The following is a 25,745-nucleotide window of genomic DNA, read 5'->3' as shown; positions in this document are numbered from 1 at the left end:
CTTTCATGGGATGTGATGATGCAAATTGCTTCCCGGCTTGACAAGCACTACACAATTTGTTTTTGTCAAATGTAACATCTTTAATACCAACCACCATACCTCGTTTGAAGGCCTTCTTGAGTTGACTCATGCCAATATGAGCAATGCGGCGATGCCAAAGCCAACCCATGGAGTTTTTGGAGAAGAGACATGTTGCCAAGCTTGCATCATTAGATGAGAAGTCAACAAGGTAGATGTTACCATGTCGAAATCCTTTGAATATTAAGCTCTTGTCCTCCTTACTTGTCACTACAACCTCACTATCACTAAAGGTGCATATTAGTCCTAAATCACAAAGTTGAGCAATAGATAACAAATTGAAACTAACCGACTCAACAAGCAACACATTAGAGATAGAGAGATCCTTGGTTATGGCTACCTTACCCAAACCTACCACTTTTCCTTTTGAGTTGTCACCAAAGGTGACATGTTCATAATCGCCCACATCTTCATCTAGTGAGGTGAACATCTTTACATAGCCGGTCATGTGTTGTGTACATCCGCTATCAAGCACCCAATGCTTGCCACCGGCTTTGTAGTTCACCTACACACAAGTGAATCACTTTTGAGGTTTGGGAACCCATGCAAGTTTGGGTCCTTTGACATGAGTTACTAAAGCTTTAGGAACCCATAGTTGGCGTGGTAGCTTTCCCTTAATTTGAGTGCCAATAAACTTTGCCTTAACCTTGCCACTTTTAAGTTTGCTTAACAAGAAATGATTTTCATTGAATTGAGACTTGTAATTAGGAGGCAAGGTAGGAGGTGGACGTGTAGGAATTGGACACTCCCTTGTGTGATGCCCGGTGACTTGACAATGTTGACAATAAGAGCCAACTTCCTTGTTGAAACAAGCCATGAGCTCCGGCGACTTGGGACAATTTTCCGGAGGGTTGGGAAATGATCCAAGTCCATTTGTCCCATAGTGCCTTGCATTGTGGAAGAGAATTTCTTTATGCAAGTATTCTCCTCTTGTCACATTGAACATGCATTTGCTCATGCTTTCAAGTTCTTCCTCAAGTTGTTTCTCCCTATCATGGTTAGTCTTTGAACAAGAAGGAGAAGCATGATGACAAGTAGTAGGGTGAGGCAACTTCACAAGATCATCACAAGAAGTAGCTATATTGACTTTGATGACTTTTGTTTGAGTTTCTTTTAGTTCTTCATCCAAAGCATCAAAGGCAAGGTCAAGTTCTTGATACTTCATATTTAAATTAGCATAATCAAGCTTAAGCTTTTTGTTGCATAAAGTAAGTGACTTGTTAAGCACAACTACTTCCTCATATTTAACATTTAATTCATCATGCTTAACAAGTAGCTTGTCATGCTCCTCTCTAAGTTGTTTGCTAGGAACAATGCTTGTATCATGAGTTTCTATTATCTCATTTTGCCTAACAATTAACTCATTATTTGAGGCCTTAAGCTTGGCATATTCATTTTCAAGAACTTTACATTTTGATTTGTACTTCTTGATCACTTGTTGGTACTCTTCTAGGATGTTTTGCACTTCAATAGGAGATAAGCAATGTTCACTTTCATCACTAGAGGAGTCATCATTATCACTTACCTTAGAGTTACCTCTTGCCATGAAACACATGGGTGGTGGAGGTAGAGGTGCCTCATCACCATCATCTTCATCATTATTCATGGCAATCCCCACAATCTTTTTATTTGATTCTTCATCACTTGAGTTATTATTTGAGGATTCACCATCCGTGATCCATTCTCCAAGGAAAGCCTTGACCTTTTCTTTTCTTGTGAAAGACCCTTTCTTCTTGTGGTCCTTCTTCTCATGATTTTTCTTTGAAGTCTTGTATTGATTGTCACCATCTTCTTGTTTCTTGTTGAGCTTTGAAGGCTCCGGACAATCATATGAGAGATGACCATATTTGCCACAATTGTAACAAACTTTCTTGACATTGTCTTTGCTCTTCCGGGTACGAAACTTGTTTTTCTTAGGGTCATAGTTGTACCCTCTCTTGTTCAACCTTGACATCATCTTGGAGGTCTTTCTCATGAGAAGTGCTAGCTCAACATCACCATCTTCATCACTTGAATCTTCATTAGCTTCATCTTCGCTTGAGCTTGGTGATGGAACTTTGCACTTGTTCTTTTTCTTGGACTTGTGATCACCCTTAGCTTTGAGTGCAAGATCTCTCTTGTCTTGCGGTGGATCAACTTCTCCCAAGAGGAACATCTCATGAGACCGAATCTTCCCAACAACATCACTCACTTCAAGCGTTTCAAGATCCTTCTCATAGAGCAATGAGGTGACGATGTTGTACTTGGGCTTGTGTAGACAATGTAGGATCTTCCGTATGATGTCACTGTTAGACAAAGGAGAAATTTCAAGAGCATTAATGTCTTCAATAAGCACATTTAACCGAGCAAACATTTGTTCAACCAACTCATTTGGAAGCATTTTGAATTCATTAAGTTTTTCCTTAAGCACTTGATATTTTTCTTCACGAAGCTTTTTAGAACCAACATAGATAGCTTCAAGTGCTTCCCAAATTTCATGAGAGGTCTTCTTGCTATGAACACGAGCAAAGATCTCCTCACTAAGAGCATCAAATAAAGCATTCTTCGCTCTAGCACCATATTTGACTTGATCCTCATTCCACGGACCAACAATAGGTTTTTCCGTGACCGCCCAAGCGATGGGATTTATAGCCTCAAGGTAACCCGCCATGCGAGCTTTCCAATAAGCATAGTTTCTCCCATCGAGCTTGGGTGGACCACCACTTCCCCCGGCCATTCTCTAGGATTTGAAGCCTACAAAAAGAGCCCTAGCTCTGATACCAATTGAATGGATCGTGGCCCAAGAAGGGGGGGTTGAATTGGGACTTTTTCGAATTTCTAATCAGTCCTTAACCTAAACTAGTATTGCCCAATCTATAAATTCGAAACCTAATTACTAGATCACGCTAGCAAAGGGTCCTTAGGTAGGTAAACACACTATCATGATCATATTGCCTAGATGGATGCACACTAGCAAGATCAAATCCTAAGATAAAGCTCACTCTACCAAGCAAGTTGTCCTAGTCAAACTACAAGCAAGAAAAGTAACAAAGGATTTAAATGCTTGAAGTAAAAGTAAAGGACACGAGACAACCAGATTTTTTCCCGTGGTATCGAGGAGTTGACGCTCCCCCCTAATCCACGTTGGAGCACCCACACAAGGGTGTAGCTCCCTTGCTCCACCAAGAAGCAAGTGATCACTAAGAATGCTCTTTCTCCATCTCCGGAACGGCGAGCTTCACACCGTATACAATCTTCTTGTCTTGGGGCTCCCACAAACACCAAGAGCTCACCAAGAACCTCCCGATCACCAAGACCGGCTAGGTGCCGTCAAACACCAAGAGTAACAAGCTCCTAAGCCTTCACTTGACCTACACTCAGTTGGCCCTAGCTCAAGCACACTTGCTACACATGCAAAGGATGGATTCTTCAAGGTTGAAGCACAAACTAAATGCTAGATCTTCTCTTGTTTGCTCAAAGCACTTTCTCTTCTTCTCAAGGGTGGCCTCAAGTATTCAGGGTGTCAAAGGCGACTGAAATGAGCCATGGGGTGCCCTTTTATAGAGTGGAAGTGGTTACATAGCCGTTGGAAGTCCACTGCAGAAAAACCGTGAGCACCGGAAGAACCGATGGGTGTCAGTTTTGGGGCGTCGGTTCAACCGGTCTCTCTGTGTCCAAATTGTAGCCGTTGGGGTCCTGACACAGTGTCCAGGCTTGCTTCAATGCACCGGTGCATGCTCCGTAGGTGCGTCGGTTCAACCGGTGCTGAAGAGTTTTACTGATCAATCCAAACAAGCTCTCTGGAACATAGGACGCTCAATGCACCGGTGCTTTGATTCCGAAGCGTCGGTTCAACCGGTGCTGAAGAGAAGTTGAAATCCACCAAAACATGCTCTCTGGAACAAAGAACTTTCATTGCACCGGTGCTTACTTTTCTGACCATCGGTTCAACCGGTGCTATACTTGATTTCAGCCTTTATCCAGAGAAGATAGACCGACAGGGCATCGGTCCTTCCGGCAAGCATCGGATGCTCCGACGCTAGGGCACCGGTTCAACCGGTGCTGCTGTTTTTCCTGGTTTTTAGCTGAATTGGCTTGGATTTCAATGTTACTTCGATTGTTTCTTCTTCCAAGTGTTGTGTTAACTTCTATTGACTATCTTGAGCTGTTTTTGAGCGAGTGTGCAAGATTTCTAAGGCCAACTCAAGTTTGATCAAGCTACTAACTCATGAACCCCTCTTAATAGTACGGTCAAGAACTAAAAACTATAAACCCTATCTAAATCAAGTGTCCTTCATCTCCTTGTGACACTTGAGACTAGAAAGGTCCTTAATTTTTGAAATTGAGTCCTTGGCTCGCATGATTGTTCCGAATTGAGGGGTCTCTTTTCACATTTCATATGGGACTAACTCAATCACTAATTTTTCCTTAAAAACATACGTTAGTCGCATACGGTTGTCATTAATCACCAAAACTTACCATTACATCTATCGGCCTAGATGCACTTCACCCCTTCATCACATGAACGTACCATCACCAGTTCACTTAAAAGAGTTCTTATGTAGCCATGATTATTAATAAAATTCATTTAAAAAATGGTTATCAATCAAATAAATGTTGGCCACGAGGACCTCATCTATTGAGATGCCCAAAATTTTTATTCCACCAATCTTTTGTACAGTTAACAAGGTGGCTCGGACGCTGTTCTCTGTACCTTAATAATATTGTTAATAGCATCCATATGGATACTCCTAGGAAAAAACGTTTATTCATTACAAAATTAATTGTTTCAATATGTGGTGATGAATATTTTCTATATTTTTTTTTTCTTTTTGATAAGGAAGCTTTATTGAATTCGAGATCATTATATTGCCTTGAACGACGTACTCCTAGCCTCTGATACACAGCCTTACAAAACAAGTCCAAGAAACTATCACATAAGTGACTCGCAATCCTATCTAGACTAGCCCGTTAATTTACATATGAGTGAAGAACAATTGAGACATAGTACCTGACATGCTGTGCCCTCAAAGAGATAGATGAAAAAAGAACGTTTTTCAACTAAAACAAAAAATGAATAAATTGTGTCTGTCATACAAGGGCATATCAATCTGCATTAATGTTCACTCTTCCATCAGAACCAGTTATTGTGACTAGCCTATTATTACTGTGATCACTCTTCGATCACAGTCTACACATTTGCTGAAGGTGGTTTCTTTTCTTGGGGCATACGTCCTTTTGTCCAGCATGAGATAAGAACCGAAACCCAGATCCAGACTATGTTTTGCGCTAAGGATAGTCAGCAGTCGGTAAAGCAGAGCACCCCACTGGTATTTATTTAGGAACGCTATGATTAATTGGTATGATTCCTGCCACCGTCCATTTCTACTATACAATTAGAAAGGAAATCTAGACAGTGAAACATCTTTCATAATGCGTGCCTCTTGTTGTTGCGCTCCCTAAAAGCAACAAACTCCCCTTTTTAGCTCTTCCTCTAATCTCTTGAACTTCACACCTAAGGATGGAAATGGATCGAATATGTATGAAAACAGATTCAGATATCTCGGATATTTGTTTTCCTGTTTCCTTCCAGTTTCCACCCCCTAGGATGGAAACGGATCGGATACGCATAGAAACGGATTCGGATATCTCGGATATCCATTTTTCTATTTCCTTACCATTTCCATCCCTATTCACACCACACATAGTCCGGGGGGCCTTTCCATTTATAGCCATGTCCCTCAATGACACAAAGTCCTTCTAGTTTTACGTGCCAAGCTCATCTAAAAGATAACAGAACATGTATGGCTGTAACATGCAACATTTTTTAGCATTTGTAGGACCACATAAATTCTCAGACATTTTGAATTTTTCGCAAAACCCACTTCGTTTTCCATATTTTATTAACTAGAAATATAAGCAAACTATTTTGTTCTAAAATTAAATCATCATGAGCATGGATGCATCTTATGAGCTTTTAGAACTCGACAGTTATCTAAAGCCTAGTTACTTCAAGTTTGAATTTTATTCAAACTTGAATCTCCTCAAAACCCCTCAAACAATGGCAAAACCTTCATTCCCTTTTGAACCCGCAAATGCATAGGCCTAATCTGCCTCTTATCCAGTCCAGCCCACCATCTTTACCTTTCTTTTTTCTTTACTTCCAGACTTTTTTTTCTCCATGGCCCCCGGTCCACAGTTCGGCTGAGCTCACCTCCCCCAGCCCATCATCTCTCTCGTCCTCTCTCGGATAGTTTCTACCTAGCCTGATATCATCTTGCCAATCTCAGCGCCCCAGCCTGGCCCAACTCCTCTTCTTCCTATGGGCTGTGGCCCTGCAGAGGGACATCAGCACAGCGGGCGCAGGTGACGGCGACAGTGCCCGCAATTCCTGACCTCCATCTATGTGTCTCTGCCTAGGGATTATTTGATTTCAGGAGTTAAACTTTAGACCATATCACATCAAAAATAATCTTAGTATTTAGTAGTATTAAATGACATTTAATTATAAAACTATTTGCAGAACCTTAGAGCTAAGCTGTGAGACAAATCTAATGAGACATAGTAATTTATAATTAGGGGATGGTTACTGTAGCATCACTATAACAAATCATGGATTAATTAGACTCATTAGATTCGTCTCGCAAATTAGCACTCATTTGTCAAAAAAGTTTTATAAACAGATTTTATTTGATACTTCTAAATGGTAAGATTTTTTTTAATGTGACAGGGGCTAAAAAAAGCTGGTGGAAACAAACAGAATATTCCTGTCTCCGAGCTAGAACTGCCTTGATCAACAAATGAAACTCTGCATAGTTTCGTGCAGTTTCATATGGCAATTCCTATCATAGATGTGTTTTGCATTTGTGTTGTGAAGTTGAAAATGTTCTATGCACCGTGGCTTTGTGGGCACTCAGGGGCGGGCCCCATTGAATTCAATGGTATTCAGTTGAATACCAATTATTTTGGAACAAAAGGTTTATACATATAGTGTATTCCAAGCACATGATTCAAAAAAACAAAAATTATACTATAAACCAGACTACTAAGGATTCATTCTTAGTTTTAGTCCAAAACAACCAAACTAAATTTCAAACCAGACTACTAAGGATTCAAAAAAACTATGCGCTTTTTTCTTTTTTATATTAAAAAAATCTAAATTTCAAAAATATATGTCTGTTTTGAAAAATTTCAAAACTACCCCTCGGTCGCCCTATGGGGGGGCGACAGGACCTAGATGTATTTTTTTTCTTCAAATTTGCAACGAGGTCCTTAGCCGAAAAAAATGAAAGGGGGGCCTGTCGCCCCCCCCCCTCGGGCGACCGGTGGGCCCCGCCCACAGGCGCGACAGGGGGGCCTGTCGCCCCCCCCTCGGGCGACCGGGGCTCCCTCCCCTATATAAGCATTCTACCCCCATTCCCTCCTCATTTAAGCCCAAAAATTCCACCAAAAATCTAGAAAAAAAGAGAGGGGTGAGGAGAAGTGAAGCGGCGAAGCCCTGACGGATTCCGCATTCCGCACTTGTGATCTGCAGGTTAGTACATTTAGTTTATGTATTTTTCCATTGGTATTGTAGAGTAATTTAATTTAATTAGTGCTATAGTAGAACCATTTAAGTAGGAGTTTAATGATACTTTAGTTTTTAGTTACGTAGTAGTAAATTAGTTTAGAAAATTAGTACTACGCATTTATTATTACAATTGCAGTACTATTAGAGACGTGTTTATAAATTAATTACGATTTAGAATAGAATTTGGCATATGCAGTATAGAATTTGAGTGTCATCACGTAGTTATGAATACTTATACGTTGTAGTTGAATTCCATACTTAGTTTTTACGGATTATTGAATAAGGTAGTGAAGTAAAGAGTATAACTCGATAAGTATTCTGTGATATACAGATATGTCGAGCAAGATGCAGTTTCAAGTATTTTATGGTGACTACAATGTTTTGTATGGGCCAAATAGAGTAGATCTTTCTGCCTTTAAGTGCACATCTAGTGCCATAGATAAACCTCTGGAAAGGAGTTTTGGTTCCATATGTAAGTGGTTGCAGCGTGGGTTCCGTGTTGATCCGTTGACACATGTGATGACCGTCCAGTCTCTTGTTAATTGGGAGGTAGAAAGTGATTTATGGGAATTGATGATGATACACAACACTGATGACTGGCAGAAGTACATGCAAGCAGCTGTAGAGCGTGGGTGACCTCTGGCCATTCTTGTTCAAATCCGGGAGAAGATACAAAATGAAATCCAACATGGTGCAGATCAAGCAACTCCGAGTATTCGAAGAGAGACTATTATGTTGAGCAAGATGAGTCAGAAGAGATAGAGAACTAAAACATGGGACCACAGGGTCTTGCTGATGAGGGAGAGAGGATACATAGCATTGTGGACGAGATGGAGGCAGAAGACCAAACCGCAATAGAGATGGAAGAATATGAGGGCTCATCTGATGACGAGCAGTACTCATTGCCAAAAGAGTGGAAGGAGCATGGTTTTGGCAGTCATGTCGCAGAAGACATACGAAATCAGGAGTGGGAGTACAGAGGGAATGAGGTAGTGAAAGGTGCAACATATCCAAACATTGAAGCCGTAAAAGATGTTGTGAGACTATGGGCAGTATCATTGAAACGAGAATTAAGAGTCGTAAAGTCTGGCAGTAAAGAATATGAAGTGAAGTGTGTGAATGATGGATGTCCATGGCGAGTACATGCATTCAAGGGAAAATAGAAGTCGAATTGAAATGTTCCATTGTGACATAGCACACTTGTTTGCTGTCAGAAGTTCTTCCCTCGCATCGCAATATATCATGCGACTTTGTTGCAAAGCAAATACATGGGTTGATTATGGACAACATAAATTATGAGTAAAAAATGATTGTTCGACACATTGAGCAGACTTACCAGTACACCATTAGTTATTTGAAGGCATGGCAGGTTAAACAAAGGGTGTTCGAGATGCGGTTCGGCACATACGAGGCATCATATAATAACCTACCTCGTATGTTATCCCAGGTTACTGCTAGAAATCCTGAAAGCTTTTATGACACATACCTCGTACCAGTCGTGACTAGGGGGCAAAGAATTATGCAACGAGCCTTCTTTTGCATAGGTGCTTGTGTTAGAGCATTTCAGTGTTGTCTTTTGGTGATCTGCATTGATGGCACATTTCTAACTGGAAGGTATAAAGGTTAGATACTCACCGCAATCGGGGTAGATTGCAACAACCAAATAGTTTCGCTCGCATTTGCATTTGTTGAGAATGAGAACTTAGACAGTTGGTATTGGTTCCTTGAATGAGTGAAGGTTCATGTTGTTGCTGCACGTCCAGATGTGTGCCTTATTAGTGATAGGCATGCAGGTCTGCTGCAATCAATTCTGAAATTGCAACGTGGAACTGCGACAATGCCTCCATTGTGGCCCGATGTCCAAAACAGGCGGTGCATTAGGCATATGGGTGCAAACTTTTATGACCACTTCAAAAACAAGGATCTTAAGAACATGTTTAAGAGGTTGTGCACCCAAAATCAAAAGAGAAAATTTAATGCATTATGGTAGATGCTTGATCAGTTGACTGCAGAGCTAGTGAAGGTAAGGGCATCAGGAACAGGCACGAGTCAGGCTGCAGAGGCTAGGGATTCAATTGAGAAGCCATTTTCACACTGGATTCGAGGTGCACCTATGAGAAATGGTTATTCCTTTATGATACCAACGGAATACGGTATGGTATTCAGACAACGAACCATGCAGAGTGTTTCAATATGGTTATGCGTTCTTGTCGTACATTTCCTCTTGTGGAAATTGTTGAGTTCATCATGTATGGGTGCATGAAGTATTTCAGAGAGCGTTACATGGCTGCAACCATAAACATCAGCAACTCCCAAATTCAGTTTTGCACAAGAATGACACAATATATGCAAGAGAAGATTGAAAAGGCCAAACTGCACCGCGTCATATCGACAGGTACAATGGAGTATAGATTTGAGGTTCTATACAAGGATAGAACTAGTCGTGGTATCCGTAGAGATAGGGTGGTATAGGAGAGTTTGATTACAGTAGATAGCAAAACCTTCTGCACCTGTATGAAGCCTAAGTTATTGCATTTGCCATGCTCGTATCTCATTGCGGCATGTGCAGAGTTTGGGTTGCAGCCAGGAGTATTTGTTTCACCTTACTTTTGCAAGGAATCAGCTGTATCCACTTGGGGACATAAGGTATATGGGATTGGAATAGTGGGGCATTTCATTCAGGATAATGAGAATAAGATGTTTATTCCTGATCCAGCCACTAAGAAAGGCAAAGGCCGCCGTCAGACACGTCGTATTCGGAATGGTATGGACGAGTCCGAAGCAAGCAAGGCAGAAAAGCGTTGCAGCCAATGTGGAGCATTGGGTCACAACTACAAGAAGTGTCCTCAGAATGCACTTCACGATGCTGCTGACGTCGGTCCTTCCGGAAATCCCAGAGATGGAGCACCTCCTACGTTCAGACGACCATCGGCGAGAATTGCTCGTGGAAGGCATTCGGTGTCATGATCCACAATTGTATCGAACATATATGTAATATGTAGTAATCGTGCGTCCAGTTTGTATGGAACATATCTGTAATGTATAAATATCGTGCGTGGAGTTTGTATCGAACCTATCTGTAATATGTAGTAATCGTGCGTGGAGTTTGTATCGAACCTATCTGTAATGTATAAATATTACGTGTCCAGTTTGTATGAAACATATATGTACCTATGTGTTCTCATATATTTTTGAATGCAGGTATGGAGATGGACTCCTTGCTAGACCCAGTTACTGACTCGAGCCACAGGTCTTATTTTGCAGCAGCTGAGCACCGAGCCCTAGAGGTGCTACGTCCTCGTCCACCCGGGGAGGCGATCTCTATACACCACGATTGGTGTGACAGGTATGTAATGAAATATTATTGTTTATCACTTATGTATTCGTCGGTATTCCTTTGTTTCGACAATTTTGTTTATTGCAGGTTACGTGAGGCCGGTCTACTGACTCTGGGCCGTCTTGTCGAGGGTGGGCCTATTCAGCTCGACCGATCCCTCCTGACGGCGCTCCTTGACAAATGGAGGCCGGAGACACACACGTCCCACGTCCCGTGTGGGGATATGACTCCTACGCTGTAGGATGTGGCCTACCTCCTCAGTGTCCCTATTGTCGGGGAGGCTGTAGGTCTGTGTGTGGTGGCGGCCTCGTGGAAGGATGACATGGAGGCCCGTTTTGCCCTGGTTGACCGCGTGGAAGAAGCAGGTCCAATCAACCCGCACCCGCGAGTAGCAGGTCCTTCGAAGACCTAGTTCCTACAGTTTACAGTACATATTCATTGCATATTTAAATTTAATTGTTACAATTCACATGTTGCATTGTCAGTTGAAACCATTAATCTTAATTGTTTATGCAGCCTGCCCTGTTGGCTGCGGATGCCGACGAGTACAGTGTGACCAGATCGCTGGAGGCGTACCTACTTTAGTTGTTTGGTTACATCATGTTCAACAACACTCATGGCAACTCGGTCGATAGGATTCTCCTTCCGTATGCACGGGAGATTGCGGATGGAGACGAGGACGTACCGGCCTACAGCTGGGGTGAGGCGGTACTTGCAGCCACTTACCGTGGACTCTGCGACAGCTGCATGAAGACACATGGGAACGCTACTGCTACAGCTTTGGTCGTACGAGAGGCTACCAGTTGGCGGACCGTATCCAGGGATGGTACCGGGGACACAGATACCGGCCTACACAGATTAGTTTGTGTTTTGTATTTCGGTTTCTACATGTCATGACGAAAGACACGAGCGTACGCTAACATCCGCATTTTATGCGCAGGATTCTACCCCGATGCGGGCGCCGGACCTTCTTCTTCCTCCTTTTGACCTGGTACATAACACTCTCTCAATGCACTCACTAATTTACCACGCAACATATGTTGGTTTACGTTTATATGTTACGCAGGGTTTGTTTCGAGTACGTTCGTTCCAGATAACGAGGGCTTCATCTTAGACGAACTCGACAGCTTGACTCCAGACGAGCCTGCCGCGCATGGTGACCCCGATGTCTTGGGGTATTCACAGCTAGGAGGAGCACCACTTGGGATCTCTCAGCAGCAGACACCGCAGCCCCTTTCGCGTCCTGAGTGACAGGTGAGGTCTCCCGATGTTCTCACCTACTCCGAGGGCCATGTCTGTGCCCAGCAGAGGGCTAAGAGGGTACGACGCCCTAGGGGTGGTTAGATATATCTGATGTTTGTATCTCTGATGTTTATTTGTAATGAGATAGCTGTGGACCGCTTATTTGTATCCGATGTTTATGATTGTGCTAGTTTACTTGTCATTTGTTTCTACAGATACTATTGATGTGAACTTGTTATGTTTGTGGGTTCCATAATGCTCGTGAAATAAGGGAAGTTCTTGCGAATTTTTTCCGTGATATAATGAAGGACAAGTTAGGTCAGGTACGTTAGCGGCCGACATCCCGCCGACAATGATGACGACTACCGCATACAGTGTAAACTTCGTGACACGCTCGAATTGCTCAAAATAGGAACCATAGTATATCTAACTGCGAGTATGAGATCACAGGTTGCCACTGCTCAGCACGGCAACCACACCAGCTCACCTTCCAGCATTCTTTGCCCAGACATACTTGACAAAAGACGACAACCCAATAGCAGTGCCCTTCCACCATTTCAAAAAGATGTGACAACACGGCAACCACACCAGCTCACCTTCAAAGCAGTCTCTCTGGCGAGGACGACGGACCTGTCATTCTACAACGAAGGTCTGTGGCGTGTAGTGCGGAAGGCGGCATCTAGGCGCGATCGACCGAGTGGCAGCAATGCAGTGCTATGAGTCTGCATGCACAGAGATGCATCGAGTAGTCATTTCGAGAATCGAATCTAGCCTTTTCAGTGTTAGGTCAGCTAGCCTCTTCACTGTGTTGTCATGTAGGCTTTTTAGGTGCATTTACACTCCACACTCCGGGTATCAGACCTTTATGGGCCTATAAATACTCTGAAGTTTGTGAACTCCCAGCAGCACTCAAACCCCAAAGCTCATTGTATACCCAATGTCTGGAGGTGGGTCTAGCGGGAAGAATTACTACGGTTTTGGGAAAGGAAAAAGGGGAAGAAAGGGAGACCCCATAATATGGGAGGGGCCTCTTGGACCTGATTCCTTTCCGGAACCAATGTTTGAGTTTCCGCCACAGCACAAGAGTGAATTTACCAATGAAAATCCTCTTCGACAATACGATAACCGTAGAGAACCGTGGCCAAAATGCAGACATGGTGAGGACTGCTTAGTGCAGATGTGCACCGACGGGATGGATGGCGGTCGGCGTTTCTTTAAATGTCCACACGCATGGGTAATACTCGGTTGTTTCATTTCTTTATCTTCAATGAGACACCTTACATGAAATTTGTTTTGCGGTCTTTCGATGCTCCAGAAAACTGTGGTTTTACTAGGTGGGTCGATCCTGCACCAATTGATTCTGTTCAGGAGTTCATCGAGTACCTCCAGATAAAGATCTTTGATCTGGAATGCAAAGTGAACCATTATGAGGAAGTGAGCGAGGGAAACAAAGACGATGAAGATGATGATACCAGCAATGCTGCCGGTTCACAAGATGAGCCATGCACTATTCCTTACTGCAACTGCCCTTGTCACAAGAAGAAGGGCCTTGCGCCTCCGGCACCACCGCCTGCACCACCTGCAATGGGTGGATACTGCGGAGAAGGCTCAACACATTTTGCTTCATGGGGTTACGGCTACTAGGACTACCCTAGTGCTAGTGACATGCTGCATCGTTGTGTTTGTTGTGTTTTTTTAATTACCTAAGGCATGTTAGGTTAGTCCAGAATCTGTTTACCGTAGTTTGCAACGGGTGCTGCCATGCCACTGCATGTGTGATGTGTGTTTCATTATCGTTGTATTATGATGTAAACTTGATAGTTCACATTATGTAATGCATTTCTTAGTTCTTATTTTTTATCGTTATATTAATTAAATGTGTGCTTTTTAGTATTCTAGTAACATGAAAAGCTCCGAAAATATTAAGGACAAGTTCAAAGATTTCATAGATTTCCGGCTACAACTGCAAATTAATGGTAAAAGTTACAACACACAGAGTCAAGCTCTCAACTGAAAACATAAACAACTAATTGCAGTGGCATGTGCACGCGACAAGGTAATTTCTTGTTGCATCTAAACCTACCATGTCTTATGGAATGTAAATTGCCGGGATTACATGGTACTACTCTACTGAGTGCACCGAGGATATTTGCCCTTCCTAATTGCTTCGGGCCCGGCTTCCTTCGCACGGTGTGCCCTCTCTCGCTTTCTCTCCCTGTCAGCTTCACGTTCGGCTGCCGTCTTACGATCCACCTCCTCCATCCTCTTGCGGATCTCTTCTTGCTCTTTTTTGTGCTTCTCCTCTTGCTGTTCCTCGTGCTTCATTCGCCGCCAACATTCTGCAGCCCACCTTGCTTGTTGTTCCACAAAGTCCTTTACCTGCTGCGACTGCACGGTGTCGAACCACTGCATAAAATCACAAAAAGGCGGAGGAGACTTTGTCCAACAAAAGTTAGAATCATAACTCAATGTTAGGTCACAAAGGAAAATAGCGTATGTTGTCCTGCTACCTTGGCCCGGTCTTTGCCGTATCACTTACGTGGATCATATTCGTAGTTCTCACACATAAAGAACCTCATGCCGTAGTCATCTCCTAAAACCTCAGATTGCATGAACTTGCATAACGAACCGCAGAAGCATATTGGCACATCAATTCCTTCAGGTACGGTGGCTTCACACTTGCTCCACGGAATGTAGGTTGATCCTGACGAAGACATTGGAGCTATAGTGTGGTGCGCCAAATGACGAACAATGATTTAAATAATGCACATATCGTATACCAAATCGATGCGTGAAAATATAGGTACTGTCATAATTCTATTGTCTTATGCTGCTATATCAATAAGGTACTGTCATAATTCTATTCTAATACATAATTAATTTAAAAGCAAGTCTGTAATAGTACTCAAATTGTAATACTAAAGGAGTGTTCTAAAGCACCAAATCTAATTCAGCTAATCCACTAATTAAATTAAATTGTTATACAATATCAACGGATTCATATGGAAGTTACCGGTAGATCACAAGTGCGGAATTCGGCAGAGCTTCGCCGCTTTTCTTCTCCTCACCCCTCTCTTTTTTTATGAATTTTTAGGCTCAAATGACAAGGGAATGGCGGCCAGGGCTTATATAGGGAGGGAGGCCCCTGTCGCCCGTTGGGGGGGGGGCCGGCAGGCCCCCTCCCTCGGGCCAGGGACCTCTTTGCAAATTCCAAAAAAAATTACATTAGGGTCCTGTCGCCCGTGGCTTGGGCGACCGGGGGTAGTTTTGAAATTTTTCAAAACAGACATATATTTTTGAAATTTAGATTTTTTTAAATATAAAAAAGATAAAAGCGCCAGCCCACCCCACCCCCCCGGCCCATTCCCCTCACCCGGCCCAAAATTGAGCCAGTTTCCCCACCCTGACCATGCCTGCCCTGTGCCCTTGCCCTGCTTCAGCCTTGCCCTAGCGCACGCTGCGCACCCGCACCGCCGCCAGTCGGGGGCTCAAGCTCGCCCTCGCCGGTCACCGCGACGCCGGCCGCTATGCCCCCCTAGTGCATCCCGTCCTGATCCACTCCGCCGACCGCCGTGCACCACTACGGCCGCCGCCCGGCCCGTCCTACGGTAGCTGCACCAAGCACCACCCCGTATCGCCATCCCCGATCTGCAGCCCCATCCCCTGTGAGCACCCGCACCGCTGTCCGCTGGCCGCACCGCCGTAGGCCGTAGCACGCAGGGGCCAGTGGCTGGCTGCCTGGCTGCAGGGGGCGCCGCCCCTGGGTGGCGCGCTCCTGTGTGTTACCTGGGTGGCGCGCTCCTGTGTGTTACCTGCCTGCCTTCCTGCGCTGCTGACAGGCTGCTGCGCATCGACGCCCAGGCCCCAGGGAGCAGCAGCCTGCAGCTAGCAGGGGGAGGCACATGCCTGGCCGCCTGTGGAAGCGGGGCCGCGGGGAGCAGTCGAGCAGGCCGGCACGAGAAGACAGAAAGGAGCCAAGGAGCCATACTAGTGAACCAAGGTGAATAGATGATTGCCAAATTCATTCATAATTTTTTATTACTTATGGTCATGAATTTGCGAAAAAATAGCAGCAATGTATAGATGTCTAAGCATTCTTATCAATGTCATTTGCTATTTTATTTATTTCAGATAATCACACTTTGATATGTTGAATATTTAGTACATCTATTATCTATGTGTTGAATAATTTTCAAATTATGAACAATTTATGTTATCGGTACTCAATTACCTGCAACAGCGGAATGCATGTGTGTACTTTGAGTAGTCAAAATTTTTTTGATCAACATTTGAAATTTTGAATACCCACCGCCCAAATTTTGGGCCCGCCCATGTGGGCACTTCCACAAAATTAGAATTATCCTCACCAAACTTCTGCACCAATGCAAGTTAAGGACACAAGATCCATCAGATGTTCACTGGAGTACAGGACATGGGCGCTGCTCCCGAATCACAGTCCAGCTTGTCTTAGGGTTGCTGCCAGTAGGAATACGTTTGATAATGCAGTGGAGACGGAGGCCGCTGCGGAATTCTTCTGTTCACTTTAGGAATTATGGAACACATGTGAACATGCTCGGTGTTGAATTCTCCTGTTCATCTGCACAGGTGCTCGCCAACCTTACCATCTTTCATGACTACAAACAGATAATAATTGGCCGCTCTGTCAGCGAGCTAGCTGCAAGAAAGACTACAGTCCAAACATTGAAGGTAGGGGGTTGGCTGTCCACATTGCTGCTACTTTGATTCTCCAAACCTCCCACTCCCAGCCCTGTCAAAAGCTGCTTGGTCTATGTACCAACCCTCTCTCCAGCTCCATCCCTCACTCTCTACTACAATTGTTTAAGTGACTCGTGCTATCCTTACAAAAGTTGAACCTCCTTTAGTGCATTATATAGGGTGCGGCTGGCGGGCTGGTTCCTCGTAATGTGACTCACATGTGTAAATCAAAATCATTAATAGTATAATTACCTCACTGCAATATTTTTCTAACGTAGTTGGAACAAAAATGGTTGAATAATCCAGTTAATATAGCATTGGTGTCTCCCTTGAGCACTATGGAAAGGTCAATTTTTTGTAAAGTATACGTAGACTAGAAAATTGGTAAAAAAAAGATAGGAACTTGCGCTACCATGATTTTGTAACAGGAAAGGTTTTGATGAAACAAAGTATAGAAAACATATATAACTCTTGCAATTTTTTCTCATAATGTGGTTCCCCTCTATAAATCGAAATCATGGATACTTAAATAGTGTAGTTACCATATTACAATATTTTTCTGACATAGCTGGAACATAAAAGGTCCAATTTGAGTTAATATATAGCATTGGTGTCACCCTTCATCACCATAGAAAGGTCACCGATTGTTGTTGTTGTTGTTGTTGTTTGTAAAGTATAACTGTAGACTAGATGAATTGGTTAAAAAAAGAAAGTTGTGCTACCATGATTTCGTAACAGGAAGGTTTTGATGAAAAAAAGAAAACATGACTTGCAATTTTGCTGCTATAGGATGAACATAAATAGTCAGTTCCTCATAGCATGCATTGCCCAGAAATAATAGTGACACTACGTTCGATTCCACATGGGTTCATGGTTTTCTTTTGAGTAAAACGCACTCAAGGTCCGCAAACTTGTATTGTTGTGTCAACTAGATCCCCAAACTCTTAAAATGCAGATTTAAAGAGGTCCATCCTGGATCCCAAACGCGCCACATGAGCTCCCAGTGCCGACGTGGTCTACCAACGAGAGGCACCATGGCATGAAGCTACTACCGATGCTAATATGTTATAAATGTCGTGTGTTTAGTAAGATCCCTTTGGTCAGTCTCAATGGGGTTTTATAAGAGTTTCATGAGCAAGATTATTGGGATGTTTCAATGAATAGTTTTATTGCGCATAGTTACCAAGACTGAGAATTTGGTAACTGAGCTGGATGAGTGTTATAAAGATGAAACTTCTCTATCATCTTATAGAACTCCTCTCTCCTTGGCGCCATTGACCACAATACGTGGAGACCCATTAATATTGCGTTTCCTAATCCGGTAGGAGCGCCAGCAATACCATTTCTGGATGCCTAGATGTGTTGTGGCCGTATGGATCTCTTCGAGCTGAGCTGCATCGGTGCCTCAAAGTTCTGTTATACAATTGAGAAATTTCCAAATTTCAGCAAGAAAGAACAATAGTAAATCCAGTAGTGCGGATGGCCGAAATGCTTTATCAAGAAAAAAGGAAAAATTGTTGTGTGCCGAAATTGAAGACTCCAAATTCATAGTGACAGGTCATCTTGTTGTTGATGCGTCCGCAGACCATGCTTAGATAAGCAGAAGGGCAGAAGCCATGGCATCTGAGAGTGAGCCTCATCTTAAGAACTGTCTTTGCGTGTGGCCTTGAACAAAGGTGGACAAGTTGTGCTGCGCCATCCTATCGGTCTCCATCGGGGTGGAGTTAGAGTGTCCTTCGTTCCATCAGGTAGGAGCTCAAGAATGCACCAAGAGAGGCTTATTTCAAGATTTTTGTGCTCCTTTGATTCTCGATACCTCCCAGCCCTACAAAGGCCGCAATATTCTGCATCAATCTCACTCTCTCCCACTCTCCAGTGTTTTTTTTGAGGCTAGAGGCTGGGTTAGCCCCAGGTTCATTGGAACTCTAAGAGGGGAGTCAGGTTCTCTCTCCGATACGCCTGACCGGTAACACCCTCACTCCCAACAAGGTGCGTTACCTAGGCTTTGAACACCGACCCTTCTTTTGTTGAGGTTGGCATCTAAGACAGCCGGGCTACCCTCCCTCCCCACTCTCCAGTTTATAAATTGATAGTCTCACAACATTGTGAAAGATGTAAACCACATTTGACAATGTTGTTCTATTTTTTACAAGTTGTAGGCATCAATTTTATCCTATGATAAAATAAAAAATTTAAGGAAAAGTTCCTCACATGCCATTGCTTAATCTCTAAATCCCTTATATGCCAGTGTGCTGTGGGGACCCATAGACACAATGATGCCACGATGACATATGAGGGATTAAGAATTTTTCAGTAGCATATGTGGAAATTGGGCAAAATTGAATAGTGTCGCAATTACATAATTTGAGTTGCGCTTCACTGATGTTAACACCGTCGCCGCTCCTACAGCAAGTTTTGGCCCAAGGCCCAAGTGCGCTGCTCGGCCCAACACTTGCGTCGCAGGCCCAAATTGGTCCAAGTAGCTCTGGATTATATGTAGATAGGGAGAGAACAGAGAGACCATGAACAATTTTGTAACAAATTATTCCTCCTAATCAAGCAGACCTCTATTATTTGTCCCATCTTCTTCCTCTGCTTGCTTCCCCTTCCCGAATTCGTCTTCTCCTCTACCCCCACTACCACTTTGTTAACTACTGACTTCAATGTATGAAAATTTAATAGTGTAGCAATCACCTATAGGACGATGTGGGTCCGTCAGCACCAAATTTTTTGCAATTCCTAACTATTTACACCATCTGGTCCATTACTTTTGCTGTTGTTGGAAAGTATGTTCAAAGAAAATTCCAATTAATTACTTTTCACTTGGTTAGGTAGTGGCCATGTATTCATCGGCTTGTGTAGTGGAACAGAGATTTGTTGGCGCGTGCTTGCTTTGCATTCTACTGTTTGACCGCACCAAAGTGCTGTAAGTTTTCACGCTGTTGGTGAGATAGCCCCAGAAAAACCAACACTCAGATATTTGAACATGAAGAATTGTCTCAATAATTAGATGCTCAGTTACTTAGCTTGTTTACACTGCTCAGTTGATTCCCGACACCTCCTATCCCTATGAAAACAACAACATTCACCATGTTGTATGCACAAAACAGTGTCTTGCTTGCGGCCATCTCTGTGGCATACAAACTCCTCTCCAAATGTGTATGAGATATATATTTTGGTCTCCAAACAATGTCTCGCTCACTCAAATTCTTATTTGGTTCGAGTCATAGAATGGGTTAATTCACCACCACCATGTTCCACATACATACATAATTATTGACATGACAATTGTGGAGATACCACCTAATTTCAAAGGATCAACTCATGCCAGACCACCACAACCAAGACGATTTGATATTTGAGACCAAACACATCCAATTCTGCAGCTGCTTGGTCAATACATGTGCAAAACTTAATATGACTCGATGGTCTACCAAAAATCATCTGCCTGGATCGGACCAAATTAATGCAGGTTATAAGGTTTTCATGCACCAGCACTGGTGCCTGTCGCCACCAAATTTGTTTGTACAAATTAAATACGTGATACTTTTTAGGTCATTTTTGTGAAACAAAACATTTACAAAAGAATATGTAATCCCAATACTCGTTAGCTTTCGCTCGTGCACAGGTGAAAGCGTGGTGTAGTAGGGAGTTGGGCCTGACAGCACAACACTTTGCTGCCCTGCTCGCATGTGGCGGTAAATGCAGTAGACCCTCTTCATTCCCCACTCATTTTGTGAGGGCCATGTAGTGTGCATATATGCCATCCGCTCGAGATCAGATTACATTAGAAAATATAATGAGTATATATGTATATGTATATATATATATGTTCCCTTAAAATAATGATTTTGTAGCGCATGCTTAGATTAAAAAAACTGCTGGCTCTGCCTCAATTGTTTGCTCAACGGCCTCTAACATGCGAAATTAGCTAGCTTGGCCTGATACCCCAAACAGAGCATTCAGTGGCTTGATTTCACTGATAAAAAAAGGCAACAAAAATCCTGCAGCAATAATGTCATGAGAAAAGCGCAGTAACTTTACACCAACGTGTATTGACGATCCAGAACTATGCATGGCCACCGCAAGCGCCTGGCTATCAAGAACCCGCTTGTTGCAGGAGGATGCTCAAGGATCTGGACGTAGATGGCCCCTGAAAGAAGCCACCCGTCCCATCCCTGTGATCTGATGCACAAAATTCACCATATTTATGTACCATGGAGGATTGTCTCAATGATCTGATCATAGTCACCGTGAACATGGAACGAGGGTGCGTTCCACATCCTGGGAACACCATTCTGAGGACGGGAACGGGAAACATTTTCGTTCACGCAGTGTAAAAATCCATCCCAAACACCGTTCCTCGTTGCTCGATCCGTCGTTCCGGGAACTTCGGTGACTATGCATCTGATGCTCTTTTGCCCCATTAAACTGCTTTGTTGATTCTCGACACCTCCTATCCCTGTGAAAGTAACAACATTCTCTATGTTATATGCACAAATCACTGTCACTCTCTCCATCATCTACGTGGCATACAACTCATTGTATATATATCAGTGTTGCATCATTTTATAGGCAGTCCTTGATTTCTAGTGTTGTCAATAATTTACTCACTTCAATGCTGGAAAACTAAATATATACTCCTATAAACTCTTAGCTCTCTTCAGGACAAGATTTTGAACCTCGCATTATTTGTACTATTACATCGTTTCATGTCTACTAAATGCTAGGTATGGAATATATATAATAAAAAGCTGAAGTCTTCAGTGTTCTGATAGACCTTTCCTGTAAACCTAAGCAAATATTTCATATATAGCTTCGGTATTACTATGTTAATCAGAAAGCAATTGATGCCCCATTTGTGGAAACTGAGACCAATTGATGCCAAGTTGGAGCTCCTGTATTTGAGGCAAATTAAAGCGCACTATGTAAGAAAGCAATAAAAAAGACACTTTTATTAAAGACGCAGAATTAATACACATACATAATTCTTTATTACAGACGCGGGTCTACAATACACATCTCTGATGTGATAGCCTCACATGGCTGCACCTATAACGCGTCTTTGATATTGAAAAATAGAGACGTGTGCAAAGAAAACACGTCTGTGATGACTAAGGAAGTTATCAGAGACGCGGTTTATTCACCCACGTCTCGGATGATTAGTCGCGGACCCGAAAATAATATTCACTCTGGCGTATAACCTGATTTCCGCAACTTCACCCGTGACCCGCCCCTCACCACTCGTCAACTCCACCCGTGACCCACCCCTCACCACTCGTTGTCCCCTTCCATCTCTCTCTCTCTCCCGGGATCTAATCCCCAGTTCCCCACGCACGCGGCGCGGCGGCGGCAGTGCCTGGATCAGGCGCGTGGGCCGCAGCGGCAGCTGGATCAGGCGCAGGGGCCATGGAGGCAAAGGGATCCCGGCATGCAGGGGTGGCTGCTTGCGGGCGTGGGCCATGGTGGCATGAAGGCGGCAACGGCGACGCCTAAATACCAGCGTGCAGGTAGCGACTGCGGCTGAATCCTGGGTTGCAGGCTACATCACAGCAATCTCTAGGCACCTCCTCCAATCTCGTAATGGGTAAACCCTCAAAACCTAACATTAGCTTCCTGCCATTGCTGGGATTAACCCTAACCCTAGCCCTCTTGCTTTGCAGGGACGAGATCCTGGTGAATCCCCTGAAAGGATGCGGCACCGCTGGCGGAGTTCAAGCACCTCCCTCAACCCACCTCGCGCCTGGCGCCACCCAAGTACAGTCAGGTCCTTTCCTCCCTCTCCTTGCTATTCGTGGGCGTAGATTACGATTTCCACAAGTGTCTATAGATATTTGGGTCGCTCTCCAGGGAGGGTGGTTGCTTAGTAGTATTGTCGGATGGAGTAGACCAATTTATTGATATCATGTTGTTGCTATTTGGTTAACAAACATATGACGTTGTTGCTAGTTGATTAACAATTTAGACAGATGTTGACATGATTATAGCCTTGCATCCCTTCTATTTCGTACTTTGCACACATGTAGCCTTTCTTCTGATGGTGTTCTTTTTTTTTCTGTTGCTGGTTGACAAGGTAGTGTATGTCTTCTCCAACGAACCCTAAATAATCCTCAAAGGCATTGAAGTTACCTGGCAGAATGTATATAATTTAACATCGTGAAGGGCTTATCTTTTGTTTTGTTCTGAGTTTGGCTTGATTAGATAGTTGGTACTTCTCTTGCTGTTGCTACTGCCTACTGAATTCGATTGAAAGTGTGGTCATATGGCCTTTTATGGTCAGAAAATGGATTGCCATGGCTAAAAGAACTACTATGGCAGTCCATATAACATTTTCACTAATATTATTCTCTTCTTTGTACTCCTATGGCAGTCCATATCTAATTTTCAGTAACATTTGGTTCTGTTGTTTTTCGTATGAGCTTGCTTTTCAATTCCACATCACTTGAGCACACTCTGAAGTGATCAAGTCTACCCCTTGGTTTTTTCGCAGCTTTCTTTCACTTCTTTAGTGTAGTATCCTTCGCCGGTTCTGGGATACATGGTCCAAGCTGCTTATTTGCCCCCAACACCATAACCTTTACGCAGGCTGCCAAATCAGTTCTACCAAATCAGCTGGTTATGCCGCGGCCCCTTTGCCACCCCCATCGGCGAGCGTCCAGCAGTGCAGTGCAGTCTCAGGCCGATGATGCTAGCAGCAGCAGCCGCGTTGGGTGATTTGTTTTCCTCGAGCTTGGCTGCAGCTTGGCTGAACAGTTTTTTCGTTCTGTTCGTCGCTAATGAAATCACCGAGATGTACACTTGCATAAGGATTCAGTAATGTCTTGTCACTGTAAAAGGGATTTGTTCGATGAATCTCAACATGAGCTGACGCCGCCGCTGGGCAATGTAGGTGAATGTGATGCTGCGTCCATGGCTTCGACCTACGCCTAGGCTTTTAGGGTGGATCCAGAGAAGATGCTTCAAGCCGAGAAGCAAGCGGCAGCTGATCGAGCTCAATGAGGTATCAACACTCGCATGCCCAATCCCAGTAGTTACGCCATTAATTGTGTTTTTTTCCAATATATTTGAATTCAATGGCTAGACTTGGAATCTTAGATCCATGACCTGCAATTTTAATTAGTAAGTTTGTTAGCTTTTCACGTGCTCAAAGAATGCTTTCTGTGACAACCTTACATGTTGCAGAGTTGCACAGATGCTGCTGGTGTCGTTGTAATAACAAGCTGTGAGCTCCTGGTACTGACTCTATATTCTACATTACAAGCAATCTATTTATCCATGTGTTTTCTGTTACATCCTTTGATCAGGATTTTAACTTCCTACTGACATGAAAAAGACATGTGAGTGAACCTCTACTGCATTCTTAGATGAATCATTTTCTTCATCTATAATGGTTGATCTTTATTAATCCTATTGTAGGCTCTATTTGCTCGAAACAAGTTTCATGGATTGTTTGATAATTAAAATTTCATTACAATGTTAAGTTACAATTGTGATTTTTCTGATGTTCAGAATTAATCTCATGGATATTTGAGGCAAATTATTGTATGACTTTTCCATGAAACTTTTTATTGCTAACATGAACTAACATCGTTTAGCTCGATGCTTATCTGTTTTATGTACACCTTCATCATGCTTGCTTATGAAATACCCTAGGCTAATTCAGAGATTGAAAACTGTAACATGATCGCAAATCAGTGAACACATGGTTTTATAATTATATTACTGAAAGAACAACTATTACGGAAAATATACGCATTCCATTCTTTAGTATGTTGTTTGCCTGATTTCTTATATGGTCTTTGCTTGTAATCTTGTTCAGATACCTACTGTTTGTGCCACTGTTATTGTAATATACTGCAATATATATTCGAACATTGGTCCAGATGACGATTAGGAAAATTCAGATGATCTTTGTAAGTTTATGAACTTTGCTGCTTGCACTTTCTACTGATGCTTCTGTGTATGTTTTCTGATAGCAAATTTTATTACCATCAGTTATCAAGGATGGCAAAGCAAATAGCAAGTTACTCTATCGTGTCCAAAAATGACAGAAATTTTGTTGCAATTGAGACATGCAGCAAAAACTGAAGCTACAAGCTTGTTAGATGATGAGGTGGTGCTTGCATCTGAACGTCTGTGATGTATAACCTGTGTTTGTAGGTTTGTACCTCCAGCAAGTGAATTTAGAGATAGTAGTTAATATGTACGACTTCAATAGATTGTGTATGTGTATTTGCAATGTTTTTATGGATAGAACCTATGTATTTATGATGTATATAAGATCTATTTTATGGCCTGTTTTTTTAACTCATCATCACAGACGCGTTTTCTTGTATCAACGTCTCTGATCAACATCATCTGAGACGCATTTTAGCTGGCCGCGTCTCTGTTGTGGTCAGTTGTGGTCATATCAGAGACGCGTTTTGACTAGAAGAGTCTCTAATGTGGTTATATCACAGACGCAGAAATCCGCATTTGTTATCACAGACGCGTAATTTCCACATCTGTAATGAGGTTTAAAACATGTCTCTAATAAGATGTTTTTACATAGTGGCGGCAGCTTTTAGACCACCCATCCGATTTGGATGAAAAGCTGACCAGAGGTGAGCGTCCTGGTGCTATATTAATTGCTGCCAGCGTCGTCGCCAGCTTTGATATATAACTAGAGACAGCTAGAGGCAACTCAATAACCTTATTAACTTCTTTCAAAGAGGTTAAGATCATGCTACATTCATTCTCGACACCTCCCAGCCCCATGAAACCAACGATATCACGGACACTCTCAGAGCGCCTAATTAAGCTGTCACAGAGCGCGTTAGCCAG

The 25,745-nt window shown here is 43.1% G+C and overlaps 1 long non-coding RNA gene across 3 annotated transcripts; it reads left to right on the top strand.

The window, feature by feature from the left end:
- Window positions 1–22,179: 22,179 nt before the first annotated feature.
- Window positions 22,180–25,233, top strand: LOC120666403. 3 transcript variants are annotated; one of them, XR_005671700.1, is made up of 6 exons: window positions 22,180–22,509; window positions 22,586–22,689; window positions 23,413–23,735; window positions 23,812–23,922; window positions 24,105–24,835; window positions 24,918–25,233. It is a non-coding gene; the product is annotated as an uncharacterized LOC120666403 (long non-coding RNA). The 3 variants fall into 3 exon arrangements; XR_005671701.1 differs by having other exon boundaries at window positions 22,182–22,509; window positions 23,508–23,735; XR_005671699.1 differs by lacking the exon at window positions 23,413–23,735 and having other exon boundaries at window positions 22,184–22,509.
- Window positions 25,234–25,745: the final 512 nt, after the last annotated feature.

Source organism: Panicum virgatum, chromosome 3N (assembly GCF_016808335.1).
Source record: "Panicum virgatum strain AP13 chromosome 3N, P.virgatum_v5, whole genome shotgun sequence".
Taxonomy (NCBI): domain Eukaryota; kingdom Viridiplantae; phylum Streptophyta; class Magnoliopsida; order Poales; family Poaceae; genus Panicum; species Panicum virgatum.
This window is presented reverse-complemented; position numbering and strand designations above follow the sequence as displayed.